This window comes from Protopterus annectens, chromosome 10.part0, assembly GCF_019279795.1.
Source record: "Protopterus annectens isolate FY-2018-M chromosome 10.part0, PAN1.0, whole genome shotgun sequence".
Lineage (NCBI taxonomy): Eukaryota > Metazoa > Chordata > Ceratodontiformes > Protopteridae > Protopterus > Protopterus annectens.
This window is the reverse complement of record NC_056744.1, coordinates 1,394,443,784-1,394,458,646: the sequence shown is the minus strand read 5'-3', so window position 1 is coordinate 1,394,458,646 and position 14,863 is coordinate 1,394,443,784. Positions and strand designations below refer to the sequence as shown.

The 14,863-nt window shown below is 40.8% G+C and overlaps 1 protein-coding gene across 2 annotated transcripts in view; it reads left to right on the top strand.

Annotated features, from left to right (window-relative positions):
- Positions 1-14,863, top strand: part of ODF2L (outer dense fiber of sperm tails 2 like) — a 2,421,058-nt gene that overhangs the window by 1,759,889 nt on the left and 646,306 nt on the right. The gene's annotated exons all lie outside the window — the stretch shown is intronic.

Here is a 14,863-nt window from a genome sequence, read left to right as displayed (position 1 = left end):
CTAACCAGGGTCATGTACAAGTAGTGGGATCAAATAACTTTAATCAACAGAACATTGTCATGGATGATGAGATGGAACAGGACAATCAGGGTTTTCACTTGGTGAACAATTCCAAGAGGAAAAATCCTCCTCAAATTCAGAGGCAGAACAATGCGAGGAACAAAAGACGGGGGAGGAGGAGATGATTATGAACATTCATTTATCATTTCAAGAAGCTCTCACAGTGACTTTGTTTTGTATAATTATACCTTACTGAATGTACAACAGGACATGGTTGACTTTCTGGCTAGGGATTTAACATTTGTTCCGGCTAGACACATGGATATAACTAGGACTATAATAGACCTTAAAATTTATGTTAGAAAACTAAACTTGAATTTTTTAATGGGGAACAACACTCAGGTCATTAACAGTCTTAAGGTGTCGAGCTCTTACAACCCATTATTACATCCAATTCTATCTACTTTTGAAAAAATATGTGAATTGGATCTATGGGCAATCAAAAACCATGTCACACATAACAATATTAAAGGTGGTAATAACATGTCAAAACTCGAATGGGACTTTCTACATCTGTTGCAGGACTGTAATGTTCGGGTCATGAGACCTGATAAAGGAGGGGGTGTGGTCTTGATGGATCAATATAAATACGTTGAATATATGATGGAACATCTTGATACAACAGCTTATGAGCAGGTATCATTAAATGAGATCAATGGTGCATATAGGAAAATTTATGGTACTCTCAATGACCTGTTTTTGGAGGGGTTCATTGATTCAGATACTTTCCATTATTTGGAGATGTCTGCACCTAGAATTCCTGCATTTTTTGGTGCACCTAAATTACATAAGAGATTACAGGCCCCACCTTTTAGACCCATCATAGATGGAAGAGGCTCCATTACATATGCCTGCGCGAAATATGTTGATAGTATCTTGAAGCCTCTTATAGGAGCAGTTAAGCATATTTGTAAAGACTCTTGGTCTTTCCTGAGGGACATCAGCAATCAAAGATATTCTGTTGACTCCGTGTTTTTGACAATAGATGTCAAAGACCTCTATACGGTTATACCCCAGGATTTAGGCTTATTATGGGTCAGGGAGTTTTTGTCATGTAGGGATACATCGAGTGATATCATTTATACTGTGGAAACTCTTCTTGAACTAGTGTTAAAGAACAATTTTTTTACCTACAAACATCAGGTGTGGCCATGGCTCGCTTGTGGGGGGTTCATTTGCGAATGCAGTAATGACCCATTGGGAGGATGAACTCTTGTTCAAAGATTGTATCTTTCAAAAACACATTTCCTTTTACACAAGGTATCAGGATGATATCTTTTGCATTTGGAAAGGAGATACATCAGCTATCCCACAGTTAATTGACAACATGACAAAAATGACTGAATTTGATTTGGAAATCAATTATTTGGATGTTCTCCTATCCAAGGATACTATCAATAATAGATTTAAAAGCACTATATATAGAAAGCCCACATATTGTAACTCATTGTTACATTTTTGGGGAACCATCCACCAAAAAAGATCAGTGATCAAAAGCCAACTGGTTAGGGCAGCACGGATGGTGACGGATGACAATGATTTTCAAACGGAATGCGAAAAATTGTCAGCTATGTTTACATCTAGGGGATATCCCCTAAGTTTAGTTAACAATATTACATTAGAAGTTACTAACAAAAGGATGGGGGGTCATTTCTTACCCTTGCTTCCTGTCATAGAGATTAATAATCTGGATGTTATTTCTGAAACCCCAGGTCTACTTGTTGAGATTTCCACCCCAAATTTGGTTAAGCCAAATTATTGTTGCAGTTTCCTACACACATATTCTTTAGATTTTCAACCAATAAAGGAAATTATTAACAAAAATTGGGAGGTAATTAAACATGACAAGGGCTTGATTGCCCTTTTTGGTGATAAACCCAGAATAACATACAGGAGAGGGGACAACCTTAAAAGCATAATGGAAAAAACAAAACAAAAAAGGATGTCCAATTGTCCACCAGGGATGTTCAGATGTGGAACATGTAGTCAATGCACGTATATAAAGACGGGTACAGCTTGTAGCATAAATGATTTGGAATATAGGATCAATGGCCACTTTAATTGTGAAACAAAATCAGTGGTCTATGCGGCTCTATGTAACCTATGTAAAGCATTTTACATAGGAAAAACTGAGCGCAAATTAAAAATTAGAATTTATGAGCATATAAATGCAATTTCCAAACATGATCAAAATAATGCTCTGGCTAGGCATGTATTTGAAAATAGTGGACATTCTTTCAAGTTTGTTATTTTGCAACAAAGAAAACAAGACATCAGAGGGGACCAAGTCCAGAGATTGTGCTGGCAACAGGTTACACCAGGTATTAATGAGGCTCTCTCTATCAAATGCGTTTTGAAGTGGTTAGCATACAATAGGTAGATATTAGGTAATTCACGTTACTATTGTGAATATTATGCTTATGGTCATACATTATTATAGGAATGAAGTTGTAGATTTTATTATACAATTAAGGTTAGTTTAATAATATATAAAAATTAACATTAAGTGTTTTATTTATCTATTTATTTAATGGTAAATTTATGTAATAATATTGCCTTAAAGCAGTAAGAATAGGAATTGTTTAGGCATAGTGAGATTTGCATATAATTTTAGATTTATTTAGAATAATGCATGTATAACATTATATTTTTTAACATTTACACAATATGTGCCATTGTAATAGAATTATATTTAATACAAAGTATAATAACACCATACATTACTGTCACCCTGGAGGTGCAAAGTTTAGAGAGGGTTATATATTTGGTTTTTTATTTCCTAGTGAATAATTTTCCCTTGCATTAACTTTTGCTATAGTAAATATATCGATAGTCAATGCAAGGGAATTGACACGGGTTAGTTTAAAATAAGTAAGACATGCATTAATGTTTTTTCAAAATATTTGCGATTTTAAATGCATGCACTTTCATGGATGTTAACAGTGCAAGCAAAAGCATGTAGGTAGCGATCTTACTTTAAGGTCGCTACGGTAACTAAACAGTTCATAAAATGCACTTTAATGTAATTGGGCAAAATTCATGCTTAAATGCATAAATGAAGTTTTTTTATGTTCTGCTGTGTAATCTGAAGAAGGTGGGTTATATTACCCGAAAAGCGCTCAGCCGCTAATTCTACTTGTGTGGCAATATTAAATTATTTTTATTATACGAACTCTCTCTCATTGTGTTCCTGATCGTCTTTGGATTTTATTGGTTTATCTTGTGTGTTTGGAAATGACTTAACTCTTCCTAAATTTAATGTCTGATATTGTGTCTTTCATTTGTTCTTATCACTAGATCTAGGATCTGTTCTCAGATTCAGTCTGGCCATTCCAAAAGACTGACGCAGTGAGTCTCAAGCTCTTCCCACTCCCATAACACCCTGCAACAACACCACTCCTCAGATCTCGTTTGTTGCCTTCCATGTTGAATGTGATTGCTGTTGCTCTCCCGAGCTGGGATAAGTAACTATTAAGATTTTCCTTCTTCCGTCTGCTTTCTGTCTATAAGCGTAGTTTAGTAGCTGTCCTCCACTTCTTCAGTTTCTTTTTTTTAGTGATCTAGTCTTTGGTGTCAAGGTTTTTTTTCCCCCTGGTTTGGCCATTTTTGTAAAAAAAAAAAATCTCTTACTCTTGCTGTTTTTTTACTGTGTGCAAGTACTCTCTGTGTACATGAGGCTGTCTCTCATTTCCTTTTCCAGTGGTGTGTTCATAGGTTGGTACTAGGTGGCCCTAGGGCCTATACAAGCCTAGCCATAACAATTCCTTGGCTATTTCTTCCGACACTATTTACTTCCCTGGACCCCTGTCTAGCAGGGCAAATGCCGTTATCCACGGGGTGAATTTTCTTTCTTCCATCCAATAATCAAGGTTCCTTTTGAAGAGGGCCAAAGAGGCACTCTGCTTGACATGTATGGGCGGTCTATTCCAGAGTCTGGGGAGTCTTTGGGACAGGAACATATCCCTCCAGCATGTTTTGTTTATTGTGATGACAAGATTTAGATTCCTGGAGCGTGTGGCTCTGAGGGATTGGGATTTCTTTGTGTGTGTGTGTGTGTGTGTGTGTGTGTGTGTATGTGTTAGTTAGTTACTTAGGTACAGGTAGTAAGAGATGCACCTCTTGTGGGGATACAGTCCTCAACTCGGATGCCCACGAGAGGTGTATCTATTGCTTAGGTCATGACCATTTCGATAAGGAATGTAATGTTTTTGCAGGTTTCACTCCCTTTGCCTTGTCCGACAGGAGAAGTAAACTGATTCTTAAAGGTTTATTGCCCACTTCTGGAACTCAGATGCCAGGCCAGGTTTTTTTAAGGATCATAAAGACCAGAAGAAATCCAAGAAGTGAGCCTCCTCAACCTCCCTGTGGGTCTTGTCTTTCCCGCCTGAAAAACGGACAAAAATGTCAAATCTGACTACATCGGATGCAAGGAAAACCAGACTTTTGGATCTGACCTGTCATACCAGATCCCAAGGTTTTGAATCCAAAAGGGTCTTAGGATCTGGCAGACATTGTGGAGATCCACAGATCCCATTCTGCCTTAGATCAGGGGTCTGGGAGCCACACCCCAAGGTGGAGCAAGTCCCCCTTGCCTGTTACAGCCTCCAGAGTGGCTCACTCCCTGGCTAGGTCTGGGAATTCATCCATATCCTCTAGGTCTTCCAGAATGTCCTGATCCTGATCCAAGATGGACAGGATGATGTGGAGCTTGTTAAAGGCTCAGATTGAGATGGGACTGTTGCACTCTCCATCCCATTTTGGATCCATGAGAGCCCCGTCACCGCTAATAGTCTCTCCTCTTCTGATTTGACCCTCTGCTTCAGAAACCCAGGATCCAGGTACCTGGAGAGTGATGTTGGAGTGGGGACTAGTCCTTTCCTCGACTCCGGCAGTGTCCCAGACTGGCTTGGCCCCATCACTGTTGGAGCTGAGTGGGTCCCAGTCTTGAGAAATCAGAGCCGACTCTCGGGGGGTTGGTCTTTGTTCTGAACTGGTCAGATCTGTCCCTTCGTTCATTGGTTCATACTAGGCTATCTGCCCGAGGGCATTTATAAGCCTAGCCCATAGTTTTGTGGCTTACGCCACCCCTTTAGTTTGGAGAAACTATGCCCATTATTTAGCTGTGCCTCTGTCGAGCAGTGACACTGAGGTAGCCCCTGGGGTGTATCTGCGATCTCCCATCCATTGGTCAAGATTCCTCTTGAACAAGGCCAGCGAGGTGCTCTGCCTCACATAAACTGGGATTTTGTTCCACAGCATAGGGAGTCTTTGGGTGATGAATCTATCCCTCCAGCATGTCCTATTAATAACCGTGTCGAGGTTTAAGTCTCCCGCCCTTGTGGCTCTGAGGGATCTAGATTTTTGAGATTGAAGCATGCTCAGCAAATCTGGGTTTGACATGGCCTTGTATGTCAGGCATAGGTCACCTCTGAGCAAGCGATGCAACTGAATATAACTGGAGTTCTTTCAGTCGGGCAGCATAAGACAGATTTTTGAGACCCTTTATCCTTTTGGTGAGGAACTTTTGTGGCCTCTCCAGCTGCTGCAAGTGTCGGGTCAGATACATTCCGAATGGGGCATTGTACTCGATCATTGGTCTGATGAGTGATGAGTATAGGGAGACTATGACTTCCCTTGATCTAGATGTGAATCCCTTCATGATAAGGTGGGCAATGTAGAAGGTCTTCCTAACTACTTTAGCAATATGAGTGTCAAATGAAAGGCTACTGTCAACCTGGGTTCCCAGGTCCCTAATAACTTCTTCTGTGTTCAGGCGATTGCCACCTATATGGTAGCTAGGGGTAACCTTATTTTTCCTGAAGGGTATGACTATGCATTTCTTGGCATTTAACTTGAGGCCATGGCTCTGGCACCAGTTATCCATTTCTGTAAGACCCTTCTGAAGGATATCTGTGTCGGATGTGTTTTCAACTACGGCGCCCAGTTTGCAGTCATCTGCAAACTTTGTCAGCCATAACCCTCCTGTGTTTGCTTGTACTTCAGAAAAGTAGATGCCAAACAAGAGTGGGCCCAGGACTGAGCCCTGTGGGACACCACTTGTGACAGGCTTTGAGTCTGACATGGCGCCAGCAACTCTGACCCTGTGGGTTCTGTCACTCAGCCAGTTTGCAACCCATCTTGTAATGTATGGGTTTACATTTAAGTTGATGAGTTTTTCAATGATACCCGAGTGGGGTATTGTATCAAAGGCCTTCGCCAGGTCTAGGTAGGCTGTATGGACTGCCTTTCCTCGTCAATGGCCTTGGTGACTGTTTCAAAAAAGTCAACCAAGTTTAAAAGGCATGATCTGCCTTTGACAAAGCCAAACTGGGTTGGATCCAAAGTCTGCAAATTCCCTATGTCTTTATTTATGAGATCCATTATGATCCTCTCCATGGCTTTGCAGATAAGGCTTGTCAAGCTAATGGGACGGTAATTTCCAGGGTCGGTGGAGGCACCGCCTTTGTGGAGTGGGACCACAGTCGCTGTGCGCCACTCCCTGGGTACATATCCGGAGGTGAGACTAAGATTAAACAGCTGTCCTAACTGTGGGTTTAATTCCTCATTGAGTTCATGGAGCACACAGCTGGGGACACCATCAGGTCCCATGGATGCTGTGTTTTTTGCCTTGGAGAGAGCAGTTCTCACCTGAGCGTTAGAGATGTTTGGGGGGGCTACAATCATTTGGTATAGATATCTCTCCTTTAGGTGGAGAGGGGGGGGAGAAGTTTGCACTGAACCTGTCAGCCAGTATGTTGGCAATGTCTGTAGGATCAGTAATCTTCACATCATTTTGAACTAATTCTGAGCATATCTGGGAGTTTCCTCCTAGGTTTCTGACATAGCTAAAGAATGCCTTATGGTTGTCTTTAGAGTCCTTAGCTTCAGCTTTAGATAGCTTGGGGCCGGTGTCTTCCAGAGCCTTAGGATCCAGGGTGGTGTCTGTATTTTCCCTTCTGGCAGTTAAGGTTCCTAGGAGGGAAGGGGAAGCATCCAAAGGTCTTTTGGCTTTCCAGGTGGCAGAGAAGGCATTCTATGCATCTAGAGCTGAGTCACCTCCCCCAGGTTCAGCTCAGTTCCCTTTCTATCTGAGCCTTGCTAACATTCATTCTGTCCTTGGTCAGCCAGCCCAAGAGGCCCTCCAAGCCCCCTTGTTGCAAAAGGTCCCTCATTCTTCTGAGTTCTTCTCTGAGTCCCCTGCAGAGGAGGAACCCAGGAAGAGAGCATGCAACCAATTTTCATGAAGGAGAGGGGTCTCTCGAGTCACCACCCAAGGACATCTCCTTTGGAGATATTAGATCCTGAAATGTAAGGATAGTTGGCCTGTCCAAACCCCCTCTTCTGAGGAATCAGTCTTTCTGGAGGCCTTTGTGATGGGCCCATCTATGTTCTGGGTGACTCAGTTGTTGGACAAACTGACTGGTGTCGTGCCAGGCATGGAAGGAACCTGACACCATGGAGCTTATTCCCAAGTGTGCAGATAAGTATTTGAGTCCCCTTGCCAACCATCTTCACTGGAGTAAGGGCGTCCCAAATGATGCTGTCATAGTGTCTGCAACCACCAAGAAAGAGCTGGTGGAACAAAGCTCTACCGTCTACCCCCCAACAAGGAGTCTCAGATACTGGACAGCCATGGGAAGCGTGTTTACCCCTCAACCAGCTTTGCATTGAGAGTGTTGAATTATCTGTTCTGTTTTACTCGTCTGCAAAGGGACCTGTTTCATGAGCTTACTACCTCCCTTTCAGAGTCCATGTCGGCAGAGGACCTCCAGAAGATGTCTCCCCAACTGGCCACTCTATCCTCCCTAGCAAATTCCTTGATGAGGCTGATCTCCAATGTGGCATGAGTGGTCAGATCAGGCATAGCCCTCAGGAGACCTGCCTGTTTGAGGCTTTGTGGGTTTGCAGAACCATTCAAAGCATCCTTTACCAATGCCCCATTTGATGATTCCTCCTTGTTTGGACCATTAGTCGAGGAGACACTCACCTGCACTGAGCAAGAAGGAAAGACGCTATTTGCCATAGGGATCAAGTTTTCTTCCCCACAAAAGGACATTTTCTAGGAACCAAAGTAGTGGGAAGAAGATGTGGTTCAGGAAATCACATGGTCCTTTCCAGGAGTCTCATGAGGGTTCCTTGTCCAGAGGTAGAGGACGAGGATTTAATGGAAGGTGCCACCCCAGGGGCAGAGGGGGCCATGGAGTCATGGGTTTAGAGAACCCTTCTCAGACAAGCCCTATCAGTGCTCCTGAAGCGATTCCTGACTGTTCTACTCTTGAGGCAGTCTGGGGAAGATTTTCCTTGAACCCAAAGCCTGGAAAAAAATAAATGGCAACTGGGTTCTGGACATAATATCCAGATGATACAATATTCTTCTTTCCCTTCCTCCACCCACCACAAGAAAGCTCCCTACCATACCACCCAGTCAGAGGGAGCAGGCCCTTCAAGAAGTTCAGAAACGTTTGGAAAAATGAGCCATCCAAGAGGACCCAACCCTACAGCAAGGATGTGGCACTTTATTCATGCTTATTTTTGGTGCCAAAAAAGACAGGGGACATAAGACCCATATTAGATGTGAGCAAATTGAATTTTTTTCTCAAGAAGTCAAAGTTTTTCATGGTGACTGTTCAGTCTATTCTGCTTCTACTGTGCAAGGATGACTGGATGTGCTCCATAGATCTCCAGGATGTCTACTATTAAATAAATATCCACAGACACTCCAGGAGATGCTTGCGCATGTAGCTGGGAGCCAGTCATTATCAGTTCAGAGCACTGCCCTTTGGGTTTACCAAAGACCCCTGGATGTATACCAAATGCATGTCAGTGGTGGCAGCTCATCTGAGACTGCAAGGATTCCAGGTGTTTCTGTACTTGGACGATTAGCTCCTGACTGCACCTACAAAGCATCAACTGGGCCTAGTGGTACAGTACCTTTTACACCTGTTCTGCCAACTGGGGATTACTATAAACACCACAAAGTCCAACTTGGTCCCTGTTCAGGTCATAGAGGTAATGAAGTTAAACGCTATTACTCAGATAGCATCCTTACCCCTTACATTGTACTCTCTCTCAGGCAACAGGTTCAGTCCTTGCTGTACACACCCGTCCCACCATTGATTCTTGTCTTGAAAGTCCTGAGTTCCATGTCAGCTGCCATATTACTGGTCCCAGTATCAAGATTTTACATGAGAGTGCTTCAGTGGACTCTGTCAGTCCAGTAGTCCATTCTGTTTTACCATCTGAGTCATTGGATCAAGCTGTCTCAAGTCTGCTGACAACTTCAGTGGTGGCTCATCGCTGATGGCCTTTATCTAGGCAGGCCCTTCTCTCTTTCCCCTCCAACAGCCATGGTGACCACAGTCTCCTCCTTGTTGAGGTGGAGGGCATTACCAAGGAAGGTTGGTCCAAGGCACATGGTCCCCAACTGAGACCAAGTTGCACGTCAACGTCCTGAAGATGAAAACAGTCCTACTATCATTGGAAGCCTTTCATGATTGCCTCCCACTGGGAATAATAGCAAGTCACACAGGCAACGTATCTGTAGTCTGGTATATCAACAAGCAGGGGGGAACCCATTCATACCCCTTATGCAGAGAGGCCATGAGAGTGTGGGAATGGATGATCTCTTCCAACTACTTTCTTCTTGCAATGCACATTCCTGTGGAGACCAACGTGTTAGGGGACAGACAAAGCAGATCCATCTTGAGTCCACACAAGTGGCCCCTGAACCCAGCAGTAGGGGATCAGATATTCAGCCATTGGGGGCCTACCTTGCTGCAACCTATCTGCTTCCCCTCTGATCAACAGATACAGCAGGTACTTTGCTCTGATCCCTCCAAAGCTGGAGTCATCCAGTGATGCTCTAGTCCACGATTAGCTCCCTGGTCTCCTGTATGTTTACCTTCCAATTCACCTGAAGCTGAAAGTTCTACAGAAAGCCAGCAGGTTGAAGAGTACTATAATCCTCATTGCCCCTTTCTAAACTCGTCAGTAATGGTTCCCTGTCCTAATGGTTTCATGCAAGGTATCCACCATGGATACTGGATCTCAGACGGGATCTGATCTCTCATCCGTTGGAACTCCACCCTCCCAATCTCACATCCCTCAGGCTGACTGCATGGTTCCTCCACTTCTGCTGATTTTAAGGCAGTCCAGGCTAGCTTCCCCAGTCCAAAACATCATACTTGCTTTGCAGAAGTCTTCCACCAAAAAAGTGTACCATAGCAAGTAGAAGAGGTTTTCCATTTGGGCCTTGGCCAGAAAGATAGACCCCTTTTTAGCTCCAGTTTCTGCCATTCTCCTTTCTCTAAGCTTGTTTTTGCATCCAGGGGCTAGTTTTTCCACAATTAAATTACAACTGTTGGCAATTATCAGTTTTATATTTTTGAGGCGTTTTGTGGTTCTAATCATCTATTAATATTCCTAAATTTACTAAGGTTTAGATAACTGGATTTTTCACTGTACTAATACTGTTTTTGCTTCCTCTGCTTATGTTCTGTTCGGTGGGTACAGTGGAAATTAGCAAAATTGGAGTTCCCTCTACAAGTACTATGCTGGTTCATACTTTGGCATCCATCTCTGATATGATTAACCCTATGGAAAGCTTGCTTACACCAGATTTGGAGAACAGTGGGGAATTTATTGAACCATCACAACAGACACCAGGTGTGGATCTGCTTACACAATATCATGATAAGCTCCAGCAATTTGAACTGTCATTGCTTGCTTTTAAATGGTTACAGTGGCAACGTGCAAGTTTTAACATCTACTTAAAAAAGAAAATTGTTCCACTTGGGCTCAGGAGTTTAAAAATGCCTTCTTATAGAGAGAAACTTCCAGCTCTCTTACGTTGTTGGCAACTAATTAATTTGAGCTGCTCATTTCTTTACATTGAAATGATGCTAGCTTATTTCAGTCATGTAGAAGTACAGCTGCGTGACGAGGTGGAAACTCATTATACAGATCTTGTATCAAATATAGAACTTAATGAACAGACAAGTCTCTTACAAGAAACTATACATAAAGTCAGTGCATTTGAACGATGGATTATTGAGACCAAATGAAGAAAGCTACTATGAGATATCCATGATTTCAAAACTGGTAACATCTTTACATGACCCAATAGAAAGGCACAAATACAAAATAACTATGTCCACCCACAGGAACCAACCGACAGTAATAACTGCAAACAAAGTAGGACTGATACATGCCCCCAAGCTGTAAAGAATGCAAATGAAAGCAGCACTGAGCAATCATATAAAAAAAAACTGTAATAGATGCCAATAATGTTACTGTGCTTGACCCTTTAGATTTTATAATCCTAATGGAATACCCTTTACCAATGTCTCAACCATGCTCCAGAAAGAACATCAACATACCAACCATCGACCCCTAACTAGAAGTCAAACAAGAATTTAGTAAATATGGAGCACCAAGAAGGAGAATTATAGGATATACAACCTTTTCAAGAGAGACTAGTGACTGAGCAGGGGACACAACAACTTGTACGAACAATTCCTCATCAGGTATATAACATTTCCAGTTATAATCCTACAAAACTAGAACTAAATGTTTTATCTAAGGATCTTTTGCTTATACCTTCACAACAGACTGAGCTTGTGCAGGACATAATTGAATTAAAACACTTTACAAGGAATTTAAACCTAAGAATTATTTTTAATAAAAACAAAATCTGTTTAAATGAATTAGAGGTCCAGCACATTTGTGCCACCACAGAACTCCATCATATTAGCATTCGAAAAAGCAGTTGAAGGAGAATTATATCAATTAAATCAAAAACCCAAGAAATGGTTATTTTATAATATAACAAAAGAACAAGTGTTACAAGCACTGATGGGCAATAAAGATCGTTATTAAAAATGAAGACAAACAAGAGAGGGGGTATATTAATTATGGACATTGCCTATTATAACCAGGCTATGTTGGAGCTACTAAAATCTGACAATTCTAAGGAAATCAATAGGACAAAATTAAAATAAATTAAGTCCCATATACAGTGTTCTTGATACTATGCTTTATGAGCAGCACACAGCGATAAGTTTATTCAATTATTTTAAGACTGAAAATCCAAGATTACCTGTTTTTATGGGGTACCTAAAATACATGAATCTGACATCTCCTCCCTTGAGGCCTATAGTATCTGCTCAAGGCTGGGCCACCGAACCAATTTCAGCATACCTTGACCAGCAGTTAAAAAAGACCTTAACAGGGCTGGAGTAATTAAAGCCACTACAGATTTTGTACAACTGTATTACTGGTCAGCATATAAAGACTTCACTGCAGATTTCTTTTTTGTAACGCTTGATGCTGACTCTCTGATTACTGTTGTTCTAAATCAAGTTGGAATTTTTTCAGTTAAGAAACACTCACATGAACATTCTGATTATTCACAAATAAAAATAGGCTTTATTTGTGAAGTAATAGACTTAGTATTAAATAATGTGTTTCTATTTCAACATAGGATATACAAACAAAATAAAGGTGTTGCTATGGGTACATTAGTTGCAAATACATATGCAAACATAGTAATGTACCAGTGGGAGACTAAACATGTACTTAACAATAACTCATATTAATAACAATATTAAATTATATAAAAGTTTTTTAGATAACCTTTTTTTTTCATCTGGAGTGGTAGAATGTTTTGATAATTTTAAAACATATATAATAGGCACTACAAATTTCCTATGTTTTAAAAGTGAAATTTCACCACCAAGTATAAACTTTCTTGATGTCACAATCTACAAACAGCATAATGGAGAAATAGCCTTCACTGCCTTTTTTATAGAGTTGTTCCTAACACATACTTACACAGGACAAGCATGCACCCCCTCCATATATATTTATATTTAAGAATGTATTGCAGAATCAGTTTGAGGGTAGCAAAACTTAATACAGATGACAGCACTATGAAATGCAGTTAGAAGATACACCATAGTTAATTACTAAAAAAGGGACGTTCAAATGTAATAAGTTTACATTTTGTAATTATTTATATACGGAAAAAGTATACAACATTGAATAACAGGAAAAGATTTTTACTGAAAGCCTATGATAATTGTAACTCTCGTAACTTAATCTGTTTAGCGAAGCACACTAAATGCACAGCATACTATATTGGTAAGACGAATCAAAAATTTAAGGAGCAAATATGCCAACACCTTTCTGAAATTAATAGAAATATTTTAACAAATGCACTCTCTAAGCACATAATGGAAACAAATACAACACTTTTAAGTTTATGATATTTATGACACCATTGAGAGGTGGTGACATAGTACAATTAACAGAATATGAAGAATTAAAATGGATATTCGGGTTTATAGCCCATATACCACCAGGAGTCAGTGGAACTACTTCCTTAAGACCATACCTTAAACGTTCCCATAATTAGATTTATAGATGAATCATGTAATTTAAGATTTGTTATTTATATCCTTAGCTGTCGGTATTGGATATCTTTAGCCTGAGGAAAACAGTTGGTGAAAGTGTATTCACGTTCATTGTGTATGTGCACTTGCAGTATTATAATTTTTATTGTTTTTATCATTTTGATAGAGTTCTAATTTTAATATTAAAGTTTTTGTAAGTTGATATGTTTTGTGGTTCTGGTCATCTGTTAATATTCTCGAATTTTCCACAATTAAGTTATAACTAGCGGCGATTACCGATTTTCACTCCACAGAGTACCTAGCATCCATCTCCACCACTAAACTTTTTAGGCTTTTATGAAGGGAGTTTTCCTACTCAGGCCCCCCCATTAAGGATCCTTCTCCACCATTGGATTTGACATTGGTCTTGCACTGCCTCACTCAGAAACCTTTTGAACTGGTAACCCCCTGTGATCTAAAGTTTTTATCTTGGAAGACTATCTTCTTGGTGGCCATTACTTTCATCCAAAGGGTGTCAGAACTTCAGGCCATGTCTTCAATCCACCATATATCAACTTTTTTAAAGACAGGATTTCCTTGAACACGAACCTTCCTTTTTGCCCAGAGTGGGCACGGAAACGAATCTTAACCAGTCTGTCCATCTGCCAGTCTTTCCCTAACTATTCTAAAAAAGGTGAATGCATGTTTCATTTACTTGATATTCATAGACAGTTACATTTTTATCTGCACATAGCAAAGGAGTTCAGAAAATCGGAACAGTTGTTCATTTCTTTTTCACCCAGTCATTTAGGCAGAGCAGTGTCAAAAGTAACCCTGACAAAATGGATTACTAGCTGTATATCCATTATTTATTCATTGAAAGGATTACCACTCTCCTGTTCCCCAAAAGTGCATTCCACACAGTCGATGTCCACTTTCTTAGCTTTTCATCCAGCACTTCTATTAACGAATGTGTGGCAGCAACCTGGTTGAATTCACATATCTTCATTACAAATTGGATGTCGTCTGCAATAATGGAGTATCCTTTGACTCTGCAGTGCTCAGGCATATCCTTCCATAAGGGCCACCCAAGAAACCACATAGCTGGAGACTTTGACCCAGTGGTGAGGACGAATGAAAGAGACATCATCAGATTTAGGAGTTATGTACTTACCATAACTTGGTATCTGTGTTGTCTTCTTTCATTTGTCCTCAAATCCGACCCTACCTTCTCCCTTCCTTTTTCTCTGGATGTACCTGGAGGATGCCAGAACCCATAGGTTCCGAGTTTTGAGATCCATGTTGAGCAATGCTATTCTTGTACAAGTTCCTTTAGCCGTGATATCATGTGGATGTTCACATGTTGGTAATCTGTGTAATATATATGTGTGTGTGTGTGTGTGTGTGTGTGT